Source organism: Rhinopithecus roxellana, chromosome 6, assembly GCF_007565055.1.
Source record: "Rhinopithecus roxellana isolate Shanxi Qingling chromosome 6, ASM756505v1, whole genome shotgun sequence".
NCBI lineage: Eukaryota > Metazoa > Chordata > Mammalia > Primates > Cercopithecidae > Rhinopithecus > Rhinopithecus roxellana.
Genome location: NC_044554.1, coordinates 104,053,538 through 104,072,745, shown reverse-complemented (window position 1 = coordinate 104,072,745; position 19,208 = coordinate 104,053,538). Strand labels below are relative to the sequence as shown.

Genomic DNA, 19,208 nt, shown 5'->3' with positions numbered 1-19,208 from the left:
AGGACCCATCTTGCTTACCTCCCGTGACGGGGAGCTCATCACATCTGAGGATGCCTCTTGCTTACCTCCTGTGATGGGGAGCTCATCACATCCAAGGATGCCTCTTGATTACCTCCCATGACAGGGAGCTCATCACATCTGAGGAAACTTGTTCATGGAGTCCCTGAAGGGTGACGGCCACCCTGTGGCCGGTGGGGGCAGCCAGCACTCACTCCCTTTGCAAACCCAGCAGTCTGTGCTCAGCCCCACCCCGCAGAATGAATGATGCTTCCTGGCCACAAGAACTCCCCGGGCCCCGGGTGAGAGGAGCTCTGGGAAATACAGGAAGAAGATGGTCTTGGGCCTTCGTGCCTGTCTGGGAGGACCCACACCTCCCAGGCCGCTTGGATTGGGTGCCCGTACAGGTCACGGCTCATGTGTGGCCTCCTGTGTCCCAAGGCTGAGCCGCACTGCCACCCACACACACCTGCCTATGATGGGTGCCCCCGCCAGTCTCCTGGTGCAGGCCCAGCCCACTGTCCCCCGTCCCTAGGACACCCCCACCTCCAGCTTCCCAGACGCACAGCCTGAGGGCTCACAGTGGCCCAGCCCCAGGATGGCAGGGCCTTGCTCTCAAGCCAGTGCTGGCCCTGCTGTCCATCTTCCAGCTCTGAACTCCCAGTCTGCCAGCCCCAGAACCTCAGCCCTAGCCCCCGTCTCCCAGCCCACCGAGTGCTGGCCACAGCCCCCATACCCTGCCTCCACCCCACAGCTGCTCCCAGGAGCCTGCATCCCTTTTCAATTCCCCAGCTCTCTCTGGGTCCTGGGCCCAGGGCTTTCTTTCCCCAGGACCACGGGACCAGGCGAGGCTGCCCAGTCTGGGGGAGCGGGCGCCGGCCTCCCTGGAAGGCCACAAGGCACTCAAGCTCGGGGCCAGAGATGTGTCTGGAAGCCGCTGGGGACAGGGCCAAGGCTGTCCAGCCCAGCTGCTCCTTTGTTCCAGCCCCTGCCCCCCACACCCTCGGCCATGGGGCTGGCCTCAGCAGCACTCTCCAGCCAGCTCTAGGCTGGAGAGGAACATCCATTGTGGCTGCAAGGCCTTACCCAACCTCACGGCAGCTGCCCGGCCCCACCTCCTCTTCCTTTGGTTGGGACATTTGCTGACCGTGGCCTTTTCGGTCCAAGGTGGGTGGCCACAGGGAGCAGAGGGTTGGAGGTACAAAGCCCAAAGGCCCCCGGGACCCAGGCAAGCTGAAGCCCTCAGACAGCCCATGTCCAGCCTCTTTGCTTTCAGATAAGAACTTAAAAGAGAAAACATCCTACTGAAAAGAAGCTCGGCTTTTCCCCGCTGCTGGCTGAGTGGGTTTTTCCTCCACCCCAGCAGCGCTTTTCAGCAAGGAGCATCTCCGTCTCCGTGGAGGGCAGCCTGGAATGGGGGAACGTGGTCAGGCTGCCATTGCTGTGGCCTGTGTGGCTCGGAGTGGGCTGGTGACCGTGACCACTGGCTCCAAGGAAGAAAGAGCCCAGATGGGGAGTGTCTGCCAGTACCTGTGGTGCAGATGCTCCCACCGGGGCTGGCTTGGAGCTGCCAAGGGGACACACTGCAGGCCGGGGTGGGCACCCTGCGGTGACCCCACGTGACCCGGCCTCAGACAGACACAACACACGACCAACCTCAGGAGCCTGGAGGAGTGCACAGGGCCACACCGCGAGAGGCAGGGGCGAGTGCTGTGTTCAGCGCTTCTGTGTTTAGTGACTCCTCTGTTTGTAAGTTCTTATGATTTAATTTATTTTTGAGACAGGGTTTTGCTCCATCACTCAGGCTGGAGGGCCGTGGCGCAACCACAGCTCACTGCAGCCTCAACCTCCTGGGCTCAGCCTCCTGTCTCAGCCTCCTGAGGAGCAGGGACCGCAGGTACACGCCACTGCATCCAGCTTATTGATTGATTGATTGCTTTTTGAGATGGAGTCTCGCTCTGTCGCCCAGGCTGGAGTGCAGTGGCGCGATCTTGGCTCGGTGCAAGCTCTGCCTCCCAGATTCACGCCATTCTCTTGCCTCAGCCTCCCGAGTAGCTGGGACTACAGGCGCCGCCACCACACTTGGCTAATTTTTTTGTATTTTTAGTAGAGATGGGGTTTCACCGTGTTAGCCAGGATGGTCTCGATCTCCTGACCTTGTGATCCACCCACCTCAGCCCCCCAAAGTGCTGGGATTACAGGCATGAGCCACCGCGCCCGCCCAATTTATTTTATTTTATTTTATTTTATTTATTTATTTTTTTTGAGAGAGAGTCTTGCTCTGTCACCCAGGCTGGAGTGCAGTGGCGTGATCTCAGCTCACTGCAAGCTCCACCTCCCCGGTACATGCTATTCTCCTGCCTCAGCCTCCCGAGTACCTGGGCCTACAGGTGCCCGCCCCCACACCTGGCTAATTTTTTTGTATTTTTAGTACAGACAGGGTTTCACCATGTTAGCCAGGATGGTCTCGATCTCCTGACCTCGTGATCCGATTTATTTTTTTATCTGTAGAGATAAGGCCTTGCTGTTTTGCCCAGGCTGGTCTCTCACTCCTATCCTCCAGCGATGCCCCCTCCTTGGTCTCCTGGCATGCTGGGATTGCAGCATGAGCCCCGACGCCCAGCTGATTTCATTTTAATAGTGCTGCGTATAATGGGCCAGCTGACCCGATTCCAGGACATGAAGGCTCAACTCTTATGAGCTGGCTCTGCACACCACCTGTGGGATGGCTCCAATTCACACCAGACCCCAACAAGACCAAGGCTTTGGTCTGAGCCTGAAGGCCCCACCCTTAGCTCCAAGCAAGAGGGGTCCTGTGTTCCCCTCCAGTTCAGCTGAGGCCTGAGCTGCCTTTGCGACCCCATGCTGAGTACATCAAGGCCCTGGGATTCCTGCAGCTCCCACGCCAAAGGTCCCACGAGCACTCCGTGTCTTCCTCTTCCACGTCCTCTGCCTGCAGTGCTGTGCTCGGTGTGGGGGCAGCCAAGGGCACTCCGTGCAGGATGTGGACGCAGCATGGCCACTCGGACTGCAGGCCCAGCAAGAGCCCAAAGCCCCTTCCCATGAGGGTGAAGCCGGAGGCGACGGAGGGAGGCAGGGGGTGTGGCCGCGTTTTGTCAGGAAGCAGAGATTTCTAACCTTGAGTCTGAACGTCCAGGCTGGTGTGAAGTCTGTCAAGGCAGGAGCACGGAGCGGACTCTGCGAGTTCCACGGGGCATCAGCCGGGGCGGTGATATTTAAACCGTGCGTTCCACAGGGCGTCAGCCGGGGCGGTGGTATTTAACGCCAGGACCCTGCAGTGCGTGGGCCTCTCTTGAGCTCCGGGCCCTGCCTGCCTTAGGGCATCCGTCGGGTGGGCTGTATTTAAATGCTTTCACGTGTGGTGCCTGGGCCTTGACAGAGCTCCAGGGCCTGCCCACGACGGTGCAGCCGCGTTCTAGGTGAAAACACACCCAGTGAAGGGTGGAGGAGGGAAGAGTGAGCTTTCCCTGCTTGGGAGTCTCTGAGGGGTCCAGACTGAGGGTTGGGGGTGCAGAAGGGGAGGCCCCAGGCCTCAGCGGATCCCAGGGTGTTCCCAGTGGGGTTCAGTGGGTTTTGTTGAGGAATTTGGACTCTGTTCCAGGGGTAATGGGAGCCAACAGGCCGGGGGTACCTCCTCCCTCCTCCCCACGATCCGGGTGCTCAGAGGAGCCAGGCAGCGTGGCTGAGGCCCCACACGTGTGCGGGAGGGAGTGCAGAGCAGGGCACCATGGTGCCTGAGGACAGAAGGTGCTTCCTTCCCGGGGCAGCAGCCTCCCTGCAAGAAGGCAGCTCTCCAGGGCTGCCTGGAACGCATAACCGACAGCTTGCAATCTGCACCCTGTGATTTATTTATATGGGGTTGAAATACTGCAGGGATCCCATGCTGCTGTGTCAGGATTAGGCCCACGTAGGAAACCTAATGCACGGCGAACCATTCGCCTTACATGAAAAATGCACAATGGCGTTAGAAAGCCACTAGGAAGTTTCAAGATGTCCGTGCTGTGGTCCTCACATGGCCGACTGGCTGTAAACGCCCTGGTCCTGCCGCCCGTGTTGCCAATGGATGATCCAGGCGTCCCTCGTGCGAGGTGCCTTGGAGAGCCTGCAGACACCAGGCCTCTAGCCAGGGAGTGAGGGAAAGGTCTTCCTCGGGACCCACGAGTTCCTCCTCAGCTCCACCTTCACCCACAGGCCACGGGGAGACCGTCTGGTGCAAGGGGCTCGGCGCACCACCAAGAGCCTTTTAAAAAGGCTTTGGGCAATACGGAGGAAGAAAACCCAGTTTTAAACACCAAATGTGGTTTGTGGGAACTTCCTAGGGTAGCACGTCCAGTGGGAGTGTCTGTGGAGATGGGAACGCCGGTGTCTGCGTGAGCCACGTGGTGGTGGTGGTCACCGGTCAGGTGGTGGGAACGCCCGTGTCTGTGTGAGCCACGTGGTGGTCACTGGTCACATGTGGCTGCTGAGCCCTTGAAGTGTGGCCCATGTAATTGAGGAAGTGTGGCCTGTGCAATCGAGGAGCCGGCTTTTAAATTTTATTTAATTTTAATGAATTTAAGTGTTAATATAAGTAGCTACAATATTAGACTGTGTCTAGGTTGATCACAATATTGTCTTTTTTTTTTTTTTGGTTTTTTAAAGTGGTTGTATCATTATTATTATTTAATTAAATTAATTTATTTTTGAGACAGGGTCTTGCTGTGTCACCCAGGCTGCAGTGCAGTGGGGCAGTCACAGCTCACTGCAGCCTCAACTTTCCATGCTCAAGCCATCCTCCCGCCTCAGACTCCCGAGTGCCTGGGACTACAGGCACGTGCCACCACGCATGGCAAATTTTTTATTGTTGGTAGACACGAGGTCTCACTCTGCTGCCTGGGCTGGCCTTGAACTCCTAGGCTCAATTCATCTTCCCATCTTGGCTTCTTGCAGTGTTGGGATTGCGGGTGTGAGCCACCTGTGCCTGGCCTATGTTTTATTTGTAAATATAAGGGGTACAGGTGCAGTTTTGTTACATGGAAACACTGTGTAGTGGTGACCTCGGGGCTGTCCGTGTGGCCATCACCAGACAGTGTACATTGTACCCACCAGGAACTTTCTCATCCCTTGCCCGGCCCTCCCAAGTCTCCATGGAGGAGTGTTCCCCACTCTGTGTCCACCCACGGGCACCCATCATTCAGCTCCCACCTGTAAAAGTGAGGACACGTGCTCTGTGTCCGGTTTCTGAATTGTTTGACTCGGTACTATGTTCTCCTGTTCCATCCACGTCCCTGCAAAAGGCACGATTTTACACTTTTTCATGGATGAATAGTACCCCTTCGTGCATGTGCACGGCATTCTTCTCCAGCCATCTGTTGGTGGAGCCCTAGGCTGATTCCGTGTCTTTGCTATTGCGAACGGTGCCGTGATGAACGAACACATGCAGGTGTCTTTTTGATGTAATCATTTCCTGAGTAGCTGCCCAGCAGTGGGATTGCTGGATGAGTTGTTTTTAGTTCTTTGATAAATCTCTTTACTGGGGCAGTGGGATTGCTGATGAGTTCTCTGTTTTTAGGTCTCTGATAAATCTCCGGGCTCCACAGGGGCTGACAATATTCCCGGTGAGGGTTTGGGAGACGCAGGTGTGTGTACTTCTCAGAACTCAGCTCGCGGGACCGTTAAGATCTGTGAATTCCACTGTAAATTCTACCTAAAACAAGAGAACTGTTGACAGATATTGGACTCTAGTTAATACTTCTGAAATATTTGTGTGGAAATATAACGATGTCTACAACTTCCTGTGAAACGCGTCCAATAAAGTGAGATGGGTTGACGGACAGGTGGAGGGACGGAGTGGTGAACGGGTCTACGGTGAAGACAATGAGCCCATGTTAATCGTAGAATCCAGGCGGAGGTGCCGGGCTCCACGATAAAATGCTGAAGAAGTTCCAAATACAGTCAGGGATGGAGTGTTCTCTTATTACTCTGAGCGGGTCATGGTGTAAGTTTCCCCCATTAGGAGAATTACAGAGCAATGGGAGGGGGTGGTGGGGAGTGGAGCTGCCTCTTGCCAGCTCCTGGGAGCCACCACATTCTCTTCTGCAGGGCCATGTTCGGCAACATCACAGGGGCAGCGTAAAGACGGCTGTGGCGGCAGCATTTACACCACGGGAAGTGGCAGTCCCTGCGAGTCAGGGTCTTCCTGGGTTGCTGACTGTTAGACGTTTGCCGGCACAGCACGGGGAGTAGCAGGGAGGCCGCTATCCCCCAGGGAGCATCCCTGAGGACAGGGCAGCATCGACGCAACTGTGCTGCCTGCACCTGGCACAAGTCCTGGCCCAGAGTGAGTGCCTGGCCTTCGTGTGTGGACTTGCTGTGGAAACAGGATGGGTGCAGGACAGCGAGTGCTGGTGGAGCGTGGAGGGGAGGAGAGGGTGGGCCCAGACACCTCTTAATTTCCAAGCCTGGAACTGAGGGGCCCCTCCTTCTGCCTTCTCCACCCCCACAGGGGCTGTGCTTGTTCCTGGGGCGGCTCAGTGTGGCTTTTGAGCCCCAAACCCACCGGCTGGACGGTCCACGAAGGGCCACTCATTCATCAGATGGCTCAGGGCCATTCGCAAATCAGGTCGCCACCTTCTAGAGTTTGTCTCCTCCTCAGCGGGCCCAGCAAGGGCGTTCCTCGGCTATGCATGTACAGAGGCAGGTGGCCAAACTCTAGCCCCATGAGGGGCCCTCCTCACCTGGTCTGAGGGTCCAGTCCCTCCCCGTGTCCTCACATGAGCAGCGGCAGGACGATCTCTGCCTCCAGGGACTGACCTCCCTCCCACGGAGCATTTAGAACAAGTCCTGGGCATGGGAATGCATCCCTGGGCTTAGTTCCTGAGCAGGCTGGGAGGGGAGTGGCCCCGTCTGCCTTGACTAGAGGCCCAGTGGCTTCAGTCCACACTATTGCACACGCACACACACACACCCTTGCACACCCTCGCACATGCACAGTTGCACACACGCTCGCATGCAGCCTCCCACACCCTCTCACACACGCACACCCTCGTGCACACATGCACACGTGCACACCCTTGCACACGCATGCACACGCACACACACATGCACACACACGGCATGTGCCATGTTTAGATAAAACGTGTTCGTGGCCATTCTGTTCTGCAGCTTGTTCATTGTACCATTTCGACTCTTGCTGTCCTGCTGTCCACACGTGGATGTGCCCCGACGCTGTGTCCTCTGCTGTGGGGTGTCCCATGGTGCTCCACACCCCTTGCCCGGTCCCCAGGTGTGCGGCCCCCATGCTGTCCACCTGCTGGATGACAGGCACCTGTACCTCAGAAGCATCCGCACAGCCCCCGCCCAGGGTGGAGGCCTCTTTCTTGCATCTGCGTGGGGCTGGCTGCTGCTGGGCACTGGTGCCGTCCGCCGGGTGGGCTGGAGCAGCTTCAAGATGGGTCTGATGTGCGCATCATTGCCGGTGTGTGAGGTCAGGTGTCTGGTCACTGACGGTGGCCTCCCTGTGTGTCCTTCTCTGGGAATCGCCTCTCCTGCCCTTTGAGAGAAGCATGCCTTCCATGTTACACAAATGTTCCTCCCGCTCCAGCGCTGCCCTCCCCAGCAGCAGGACACAGGCTGGTGCTGAATAAGCCCTTGTTGGCCGGGGCTGGGCACACAGTGAAAAGAGTTTGTGAACCGAGCCAGGGCCGAGAAGAAAGCAGCGGCCGCCCCTGGGGAGCGGGGACTGGGCCGGGGGCTTTGTGCCAGGGCACACTGATGTGCCAGGGCACACTGAGTCACGGGGCAGGGGAAGGTCCAAGGGGCCGCTCCCATCCCGTGGACGGCCTCTCTGGCCAGCGTGCCTACCCTTGTGGGGCCTCAGTTTCCCAGTGGGCAGGTTCCCCTCTGTTGTCCTGGGGTCAGGCTGGCTCACGTGCCCTGAGGGATGTCCCCTGGGGCCTGCCCTGCCCAACTCCCTGCCAACCAGATGCCCCCACTGTGGGGATGTTTTCCACCAGGTGGGAGGCCAGATGTGGAGGTGGGGTGCTGCTTCCACGCCCCAAGGGTGTTCCCCATCCCTGACCCCTTTCCCCAAAGTCAAGGAGCAGCATCCAGATACACAGGGTCCACGCGGAATGGACGGGCCCTGCCCACCTGGCGGCTGAACGCCCTCAGCGGAATTGCCTTCTGCTGAAAGCAGGTGCTGACGTGCACCCAGGTTCTGTGACACCATCTGTCAGCGGCCTCAGTGCAAGGACCAGGCTCTGGCACAGACACCTTGCCTCCTCCCAGGCCCCCCTTCTCCTCTCCCAGTCCCGAGCCCATGAGCCCACCAGGGAGGAGGGAGGAGGAAGGAGGGAGGAGGGAGAAGGCTGACCTCCACTTCCTGGGGTGACTCCTGACTGGAGCAGAGCTTTGGTGGGGCAGAGGCCTTTCTGTCTCCAGCCCATGTGCCCACCCCAGCCCAGCCCCCTCCTTCTGAGGCTCCTGGGGTAGGATGTCCAGTGCCAGCTGCCCACGGGGCTGCAGGTCTGGGCTGCTTCTCCTGGAACTCAGGGTCTTGCGGCTGTGCTGGAGAGAGCTGAGCCTGAGCCCCACGGGCCCGGGAAGGGCAGAGCACATTCCTGGGCTCCATGCTCAGGGCTCCTTCCCCAGGGCCCTCCACATGCCTGATCCTAGGGGCGGTGTAGACAGCAAGAAAGGAAGTGTGTTCTCTGGGGGGCTGGAGTGTGGGCATGGCGTCACTGGCCGTGGTGCATGCCAGGAGGAGGTTGAGGGGAGTCCTGCAAGGCGGGCTGGGCAGGGGTGGGCAGCTCCCGATTCTGGATCTCTTTGGCCTGCAAGTGACGGAAACTCAGTCAATCTCAGCGAGAAGGCTTGGGTCACAGGGCTGCAAAGTCTGGGGGAACATGCAGCTTCAGGTCCGGCCTGATCCAGGGACTTGGACATTCAGCCATGGTTGCACCCTGCCTCCTTCTCTGTCCTGCTGCCCTCTGGGATGGCTTCTGCTGCGGGGAGGCACCCACATTCCACGTGCAAAGTAGGTGTGACCTCCTTCACAGCTGCCGGGCTTAAGGACGCACGGCTCTGCCGGTGTTTCTGGAGGACAGCCCAGGCAGCACAGGTGGGTTCCCAGGGCCTCCTGCTCACCGTTGGCCACTGCTGGTCCTCTGGTAGGCCGGATCTGCAGAGATGCCCACTTGAGATGGAGCAAGGTTGGTCCTCCTGGATTCAAGGATGAGGGGTCGAGGAGGGTCCCAGAGGGAAGTGGGGGGCCAGGCAGAGGGTGTGTTCTGGGCCCAGAGTGGCCACACAGCCCCCAAGGGGCCATCTCCACAGAGTTTGTGGGACCTCATCTTAGTCCCTCCGGCTGCTGGAACAGAAGACTGTGCACTAGGCAGCTCATAAGCAGCAGAAATTCACCACTCACAGTTCCAGAGGCTGGAAGTGGAGACTCGGGTGCCGGCAGGTTCAGCGTCTGCTGAGGGCTTCCTGGGGCATAGACGGCGTCTTCTGGCTGCGTCCTCACATGGGAAAGGGGTGAGGAAGCTCTTGAAGCCCCCTTTTGTAAGGGCACTAACCCATCCACGGGGCTTCACCCCATCCCCTCCCAAGGCCCCGCTCCGAACACCAGCAGCTTAGGGGTGAGGATTTCAGAGCAGGAGTTTGAGGCACATTCAGTCCATAGCCCCCTAGGACCCTCAGTGGGTGGTCCCCATGGCCTTCTTGGGGGTGAGCAGGCTTGTTCCTCGGCTTGTCGTGGGGGCCACAGTGCGGTGCCTGAAGTCTCCTCCAGATCTCGTCAGAGAAGAGAGAAATGCCCCCACCCCCTCATGCTTCTCCTAAAATTCTAGGAGGGTCCGGAGGGCCCTTAATCCCAGCCTGAAACCTGGGCCGGGCATCCCGTCCTGGGCGCCATCCCCCTCGCCCTGAAAGCTCCCAGCAGCCTCCGTGGGTGCCCCTTCCTCACCAGGCCCGGGGCGGCTGGCCCTCTGGGAACGCTGGGTCTTGGGGTGGACACGATGCTTTCTTATTCCCCTGAGGACTAGCTGGCCTGAGCAGGGGGTGCAGTGCGTAGGGCGAGGACCCCCTGGAGCCAACGCCCAGGCTCCATCAATGCTGAGAGTTTTGGGGAGTCTCAGGGTCTCCGTCCAATGCTGGGAGTGTTGGGGAGTCTTGGGGGTCTCTGTCCGATGCTGGGAGTGTCGGGGAGTCTCGGGGGTCTCTGTCCAATGCTGGGAGTGTTGGGGAGTCTCAGAGTCTCCATCGATGCTGGGAGTATTGGGGAGACTTGGGGGTCTCCATCAATGCTGGGAGTGTTGGGGAGTCTCGGGGGTCTCCGGCCTCAGCAGCTGCATCCGTCACATGGAAAGGAAGCCGAGTGCCTGGTTCTTGGGTTCCTGAGCCTCGGATGAGCTCAGATTTACAAAGAGCTGGAAGAGGCCTGGCCCCCGGCAGAAGCCCAACAGGTGTTTGTCCAACAGGGTCAGGCGATGCAGCCCCCGAAGCCGGCAGGCCTTCCCCTCTGGGCAGGTGGCAAGGAGCTGCCTCCATTCACAAAGCTCCAAACTCTCCTTTTCCTTCCCCCATGCCCGAGCTTAGTTGAGCGGAGGGAGAGGGGGTGTCAGGCACGCAGCCCCTTGTGGGAGCTTCCCCTGCCCCGCAGGCTGCGCGGTGTCTGAGAAGGACTCCTCTGCCGTGGGCAGGAGGCGTGCCCAGCACCCAGACCCTGCCCTGACCAGCTGTCCTGCACCCACATACACCTCCAGGACCCTGCAGCCTGTGGAGGGAAGCCCTTGGCCGTGGTGGGGTCCTGAGCTCCCTCATTACTCCCCACAGGGGCTCAGCTTTCCTTTCCCGGACCACCTTTCCCTGAATTAACTGTTTTTGGCATGGGGTCCCTTCCCCACGACTCGCCTCAGGCTCCCACCATCGCCCCCCAGGAATTCTTCAGCTTTTGTGTTGAAAAGACCTCAAAGAGTACAGCTGGGGCCCTGCTTCCAAGACAGCTGGGAACCTTCCCATGCAAGGCTTAGGGTCCCCAGCGCTCAGGGTGGCCTGTCCTCCCCGGAGCATCCGTGTCCACTGGGAAGGAGGTGGTGGCTCTGGCCACATCAGGAAGCCTCTGGTGGGCATGGCCGGGCCCTGTACATGGGCCTGGGGGTCCCCTCCTGCAAGCAGGGCCCTGGCCGTGATGGACAGACAGGACCTCAGGAGGGTTCAAAGGGGGCTGGGGCCGCCCCTGTCCTGATCCTGGGCACCGCACCTGATGACCACAGCTCCTGGGACAGGGAGGGCCGTCCCCAGGCTGCAGAGAATGAGGCTGGCCTGTGGACTGTGGATTCATGGGGCCTGGCTCTCTCTTAGTATGAGTAGGGTCTTCTCCCAGCCAGAGGCCTCCAGCGGCTCCCAGGGCCCTTTCAGAGATGGCGGGTGGGTGGGACATGGGGGCTGGACTGTCTGTCATCCAGGTGCACCTTGGGGAGCATCGTTCCTCGTGAGCTGGTTGTAGATTGGTCACCACTTAGAGGCCCTTAGGTCCCTGCGGGCAGGAGCCATGGGGGCCCCTTTGTGGCTGTTTCAGGACAGCCTTGCACCTGGATCCCACCGCTTGGTGTTTCTTGATGGGGACAGGGGAGCTGTTCTTGGGCCAGGCTGCATAACGAGGCCCCCCTGCCTTCACTGTGGAGTCACTGAGGTTGGAGGGGTGGGACAGGGGAGAGTGGGTGGGGGACTTGTGCCCAGGGCTGCTGCTCCCCAGAGCCCCTTCAGAGAAGCCCCTGCACTGTCCCCCTGCCTCAGGGGCCTGGGTGGGTGCTCCTGGAGGAGGGCCTGGATGCAGAGACTCTGGCACAGACCTTCTGCCACCATGAACTGCTCTGGGCCCTGCCCTGGCTGTGTTCCCCACCCCTTTTGAAGGGGGCAGGCCAGCCTGGAGCTGGCTGGAGGCCGTGGCTCCCGGGTTCCTCTGTGTCGGGTTTTTCGCCATGTCGGGCAGCACTTCCAAAGCAGAAACTCAAGACAAACACCAAGGACTCCAGAGTATCCTGCGGGAGCTTGGGAAACGGTGAGTTTTTGAGGGGTGGAGGCCCAGCCTGCCCTCGGAAGTAGTTGCTGAGATAGTGACCTCCTCTACCAGCCACTGGCAGGGACCCAGGAAGCACCCTCCATCTTTGGAGCTGCAACGAGGAGTGGGCAGCGGCCCCTGGACGGGGGGCACTGACCATAGACCCAGACAGTGGTGGGCCGCCCCTTTGTGCTGACTGGGCCCGGTGTCAGGCCCTGAGGTCCTCAGGTACCCACCAGGATTGACACTGCTGGTCTCATCAAAGGGGATGCCCCGGCCTTCCGGAGGGAGGGCCCAGGGATGGGTATCTGGGGATTCCTGCAACTCTCACCTCTGTCCTTCGAAAGCCATCAGAGATGGCCAGGCCTGGGGCCACCAGGGGTGACTGGGGGGAGCTGGGACTGTGAGGGCTGCGAAGGCTTTGCCTGTCCTGGGCGGGGCTGCACCTTCAGTCCCAGGGCCCGGACACCCCAGGCTTGTCCGGGGGATGGTGATGGGAAGGGCTGTCCTGGGGCTACTGAAAGTTAAGACAGGATCTGACGTGGAGAGAGCCCCTGGGCCTCCAGCTTCCAGAGTCAGCTCCCGCAGCCCCTTCCAGGCCACGCGCCTGGCCCAGAGCCTTCCCGCTCACTCCTGGCTGCCCCTCCAGGCCTGGACTTGAGCTTCAGAGAGGGGCAGGATTCCAGGGAGATGGAGCCAAGGGTTCTCTGGACAAAATGGAGTTGCCTCTGGCCAATTGGGATGCGATTCCAAAAAAACATCCTGCTCTCCTGGCCATCCTGGCTGGACTGCCCACATGGCCTCCTACAGACTGGGGGTGGGGAGGGGAGGTGTCAGCAAGGACCTTTCCTGCCAAGACCAGAAGAGGCCAAACGGGCAGAGAGAGCACTTCTGTCCTGGAATCAAGGATTGAGGCCAAGGCTGAAAGCCAGCTTAGCCCAAGGTCACACCAAGGTGAATGAGGGGAGCTGCTGTGTGCTCATCCCCGAAATGGGAAGAAAAACCAAGTATTTTTTGCTAAATCTCAGTAAAATAATTATTAACAATAATAAGCCCATGACACATTGACATAAATAACATTTTTAAAGAAAGAACTATTTTCTCCAAAGTACAAAGTAAATAACATTTTTTTGCATTTTTGCAAATTTCTCTAACGTTTGAACTTGCAAGAGAGCAGTTGGATTCTTGTCCTTGTGTTTGCATTAGACCAATGAGAAAATGAGAGCCAAAAGGACAAATGACAGTTTAGTATTATTCATATGCATGTGATGGTTTGGACACTATGGATTCCCCTGAAGGGGTCTCGGGATGCCTCAAGGGTCCGCAGGTTACACTTCGAGAACTGATAATGTAAGATATTTGATTAACACCAAAGAAGGCAGGAAAGAAGAAGAAAAAACTCAGAAGAACAAACATACGTATGATACAGATAGGAAACAAGTAGCAAAATGGCACACTTAAATCCAACTATTTTGATGTTTACAATAAACGTAAATGGACTAAACCCTCCTGCTTTGCCAGCCCTTTGGGGAAGGGAAGCAGCTCTAACGGTGGAATGTTAGACATGCTGGTGTGTGGCTGGAGACAACATCTTTAGGAAAGTATGTTTTTCACCACTGTTTTTTACCTCAAATATTGTGAGCCCTTATATGCTGGGCCCTGTACAGGCCTTGGGGAGATGAAGATGATTCGAACATGGGCTCCACTCGAGGCCTCATGGTCTAGGGGATTGTAAGCTGGGCTCAGAGACCCTCTTCCTTCCAAGCACTAGTGATATTTGTTCAATATCGTCCCCATGCATCTTGCTTAGTCTCTTTGCAACCACACTGAGAGCTGGACCTCTGGATTTTTATCCCGTCTCAGACAGCGCACAGGTGTGAAAACAGGCTCACCTGGATCATCAACCAGCATTCAATGAGGTTCTAATTCAGTAGAGGTGGGTCACAGGGTTTGTCTAGAGCATCTCACAGGCTCTATTTTATAGATGAAAGAACTGAGGCCCAGGGGTGGCGGGTGAGAGACCCAAAAGGGGAGGCTGAATGGAGGCAGCGAGCTCAGGCCCTCTCAGCTTGAGCACACCGCCTGTCTCGCATGTGAGTCCTCAGGGTGCTGTTTTGCAAGTGTCTCATCAATCAGAATGCCATGTTGTTAGAAGACTGTGGCTTGGGAAGGGTGTAACCCTCCTGAGTCAGTGTCTAACCCTAACCTGGCTGAGAGGCTCAGCTCGCTCACCTCCTAGGTTTGTGGCTGAATTCAGTGGCTGGGCCTGTTTCCTCGTCTGTAGAATGGGCATAGGCAGCCTATCAGATGACTGCTGGGAGGATCCTGGGAGCAGAGGAGGGTCCAGGATGGGGACCAGGACTGCTGGGCGAGGTTGGGCTCCGAGACCAGCCTGCACCTGGCGGACAGGTCAGGGCTGAGGCTCAGGGGATGCTGGGTGAGGACTTTATGGATTCTCACAGAATGACCTTTGCAGCCTGGGTTGTGTTTCAGTCCTTGGAGCCAGTCTGAGGCCAGCATCACTGCAGGGTTCTATTTCAGCAGTGGCCGCTGGCTGCATCTGAAACCAGAGGCACCCACCCAGCGCAGGGGCTTCCTGTTGATTTCAGGTTGGCTCAGGAGCCTGGGGAGCAAACCCCAGGGGCTTTGACTTGCCACAAAGACAGCTGAGGAAGCCAGGAGCTGGGGGGCCATGGGGAGCTGACAGGCCCCACGGGACCACTCCTCCCTCTTCCCGCTCCGCGGTACCACCCAGGGTCTTGCACCCCCAGAACAACCCATTCCGTGGTTTCCCAGAAACCCTGGAGATGGTCTCGGTGGTCTGGTCTCCCAGGCAGTGACCTGCCACTGCGATGGACACCACACCACGGAGAAAGGCGGCTCCAGTGGGGAATCTGGCTTGGCGCTCAGCGAGGCCATCTCAGTAGTCAACCTGAATTAGGGCTTTTCATCAGCTACTTCTTCCAACCAAAACGATTTTTTTTTTTTTTGGAGACAGGGTCTGGCTCTGTCACCCAGGCTGGAGTGCAATGGTGTGATCTTGGTTCATGGCAGCCTCAACCTCCTGGGCTTGAATGATCTTTGCACCTCAGCCTCCTGAATAGCTGGGACTACAGGTGCACACCAGCACACCCAGCTAATTTTTCTATTTTTTACAGAGATGGGGTTTCACTATATTGTCCCAGCCGTAAAATGATTTTGATCATCATTTTCCTTTTCCCTTTAGTGTTCACTACCCTCTGGGGGCCAGACCTCAGTTCTAATATCCTTTACACCATTTTTTTAAAAAATAAAACATCACATGAGAAAGTGGGCAAGAACTCTCCAGGCAGGCGTGGGTTTTGAAGCCCTCAGCTTCGAAGGGGTGAGGGTGACCCTGTGGGGGCTTTGCCAGGACGCAGGGGTGGATTGGTGTGCCAAGTCCACTGGGGAGGCTGCTGGTTTTCCCTGGACAGGTTCCCGGTCTCTGCCTCCACCCTGAGAGCACAGGTGCAGGTGAGGTCCAGCCCCGTGGCGGGCAGGCTGCTCCCTGAGCCCCTCTCAGCCTCGGGCGCCCCAGTGCCTCCTCTCACTCTCTGCCTCTGTGGTGTGAACGTCTGGGATCTGAAATCTCTGCTCCTGGGCAGCCCGTGGGCTCCGCTGAGTGTCTGGGAATGTTTCGCTGCCTCTCTGGCGTCCCCGACGTGTGTCTCCTTGTGAAATTTGGGGTCTGGCCTGGGGTCGGCGTGCAGTTCCCTCACGGATTTCTGCTCTGTCTTCTCTCCCCTGCTTGGTGCCCCTTCAGAGCAGACCCTCCCTGTGGGACCCACCTCTGTGTCCCCAGCACCAGCCCGAGGAGGTTCCAGAAGGCGCCAGGCTCTCCCAGCTCCCGGCGGCTCCCTGGCTAGCAACGGCGTTGCTGCAGTCTTCACCCAGCGTTCGCCCCGCGTGCCTGTGTCCCAAGCTCCCGTTTGTGAGGGCACGTGTCATGCCGGGTTAGGGCCCCTCTGATGACTTCATCTTGACTTAATCACCTTTGTGAAGGCCTCGCCTCCAGGTAAGACCACATTATGCCATGCTGGCGCCAGGACTCAGTGCGTCTTTTTGGGGGACATGATTCACCCCTCACAGCTGGCTGGTGCCTCTCTCTGACCCCCACTCCCCTCCTCCCACAATTGCCCAAGGTCTCATCCCATTCCAGACCCTCATCCCATCCCATCCACAGGGCCCCACTTCCCTGGAGGGCGCCACAGGCTGGGGCCTCCGTGAGCTGGCCCTGTGACCTAATCCTGGAGGACACCGCAGGCCGGGGCCCCTGTGAGCTGGCCCTGTGACCCAGGGTGATCCTGGAGGACACCGCAGGCCGGGGACCCCGCGAGCTGGCCCTGTGACCCAGGGTGATCCTGGAGGACACCGCAGGCCGGGGCCCCCGCGAGCTGGCCCTGTGACCCAGGGTGATCCTGGAGGACACCGCAGGCCGGGGCCCCCGCGAGCTGGCCCTGTGACCCAGGGTGATCCTGGAGGACACCGCAGGCCGGGGCCCCCGCGAGCTGGCCCTGTGACCCAGGGTGATCCTGGAGGACACCGCAGGCCAGGGCCCCCGCGAGCTGGCCCTGTGACCCAGGGTGATCCTGGAGGACACCGCAGGCCGGGGACCCCGTGAGCTGGCCCTGTAACCTAATCCTGGAGGACACTGCAGGCCAGAGCCCCCGAGAGCTGGCCCTGTGACCTAATCCTGGAGGGCACTGCAGGCCGGGGCCCCTGTGAGCTGACCGCGTGACCCAGGGTGAGCCACACAACCTCTCCGCGCCTTGGTTTCCCTTCTGTGAAGGGATGAAAGCAGATGCCGGTGCTGGGTAATGTACACATGAGAGGCCAGCACAGGGCAGGCGCCCAGGAATCCACAGCCCTTGCCCAGCATGAGGCCCTGTTCCAGGGGGAGAGGAGATCTCCGTTTTCAGGTTGCTCCCTCCCTCCCAACCTCAGTGTCTCAGTGACGCTCGTGGGGTCAGGAACACTCCAGTCACGCGTGCTTTCTATGCCTGGCTACAAAGTGACCTGGGGTCTCCTCTATCTGTGGAAAGTGGCAAATCAGCTCCTTTCACACCACGGCTCTGGCCAGGGGTGACGGGTGGGAGCCCCACCCGTGTTTCACACATGGGGTGTTGGGTGGCCCAGGTGCTTCATGGTGATGACGAGATGATGGTGATGTGACAACACTGGGGTAGGAGGAAGAGGAGCAGGAAGGGGAGTAGGGGGAGGAGGAGGGGAGGGGAGGAAGGAGGAAGGGAGATGGAGAGGAGGGAGGAGAAGGCGGAGGAGGGAGGAGGGGGAAGAGAGGGAGGGGGAAGACAAAAGGAGGAGGAAGGGGAAAGAAGAAGGGGGAGGGGGAGAAGGATAGAGGAGGACGAGGAGGGAGGAAGAGGGGAGGAGAGAGGAAGAAGGGAGGAAAGAGGAGGGGGAGGAGGGAGGAGGGGGAGGAAGGAGGAGAGAGAGGAGGGGAAAGAAGAAGAAGGGGAGGGGTAGGGGAAGGAGAGGAGGAGGGGGAGGAGGAGAAGGAGGGAGAGGATTGTGGAGGAGGGGGGAGGACAAAGGAGGGGGAAGGAGGAAGGAAGGGGGGACGAGGCAGTAGGAGGGGGAGAGGGAGGAAGGGGGAGGAGGAGGGAAGGAGGGGGCAGGAGGGGGAGAGGAGGAGGGGTCTTCAGTGGTTGAAAATACAGGCCTCCCAGAGCCAAAGGCAGCCTCTGTGGGCTCCACTTCCCAGCTGAGGAAACCGAGGCGTGGAGAGGTGACCGGACGTACCTGTGTTGATGTTGCTTAAAGGGGTGAGGGTGGGACCCTGCCCAGGCTAGGGACCCCTTTACTGCCACTGGACAAGTTCGAGGAGCGTTTCAGCCGTCCGGCGAGGGTGCGTTCTCAAGGTTGCCAGGGCTTTGAACGGCTGGGGTGTCAGGAAAGGCCTGAGCACTGAGGCTTCAAGCTTCTCTTCTCCAGCGTGGCATGGCCGTGGGAGACACTCACGGGGGCCACGGCCTCTGCTTGGCAGTTGGAGACGTGGATGAGCAAAACATGGGCCTGTGAATGAAAAATACCACGGAACGAACTCTGAGCGCTTGTGGACCGGCTCTTTCAAAACAAGGTGTCGGGCCGGGCGTGGCGGCTCAAGCCTGTAATCCCAGCACTTTGGGAGGCCGAGGCAGGCGGATCACGAGGTCAGGAGATCGAGACCATCCTGGCTAACACGGTGAAACCCCGTCTCTACTAAAAATACAAAAAACTAGCCGGACGAGGTGGTGGGCGCTTGTAGTCCCAGCTACTCGGGAGGCTGAGGCAGGAGAATGGCGTGAACCCGGGAGGCGGAGCTTGCAGTGAGCCGAGATCGCGCCACTGTACTTCAGCCTGGGCACAGAGTGAGAGACTCCCTTCTCAAAAAACAAACAAAAACAGAAACAAAAAAGGTGTCAGAGTCACCACCCAAGGGCTTTTTCCAATCCCCCTCCCTCCTGGACCCCTTGGCAGACTGCAGGCCTCCAGCACCTGGTGGTTTATTTATGTATTTGAGACAGAGTTTCGCTCTTCTTGCCCAGGCGGGAGTGCAATGGCGCAGTCTTGGCTCAGCACAACCTCTGCCTCCTGTGTCCCGATTCAAGCGATTCTCCTGCCTCAGCCTCCTGAGTAGCTGGGATCACAGGCGCTGCCACCATGCCCAGCTAAGTTTCATATTTTTAGTAGAGACGGGGTTTCACCATGTTGGCCAGGCTGGTCTCAGACTCCTGACCTCATGATCGGCCCGCCTCCATCTCCCAAAGTGCAGGGATTACAGGCGTGAGCCACCGCGCCCGGCCTGGCTGTGGTTTAGAGTGGAGCCGTTAACCACTTTCCCACTGATGCAGGTTAATGGATTCATCTAGAGTATGTCTGCATGCTACAGAGGTCAGAGAGAAAAGAAGGAAGTAGCTGTGATTTTGACTTAAAAACAGCCTAGGTATTCCAAATATTCCCCCAAGTCCCCGCTGAATTCTGGGGTGGCAGGAGCTGTTTTGGTAGCGTGGAGAGCAGGCTACAGGCAAAGCTTGGCCTGCAGAGACGTCGCTGTGACAGGCAGGGTCACGTCTCACTGAACCAGGTGTCTCCGGGGGATGTGGGAGCCCTTTGGGGGATCCATGTC

General features: G+C 58.6%; 1 pseudogene; it reads left to right on the top strand.

The window, feature by feature from the left end:
* Positions 1-2,676: 2,676 nt before the first annotated feature.
* On the top strand, positions 2,677-16,431 carry LOC104664974 (annotated as a pseudogene).
* The last annotated feature ends 2,777 nt before the right edge of the window (positions 16,432-19,208 follow it).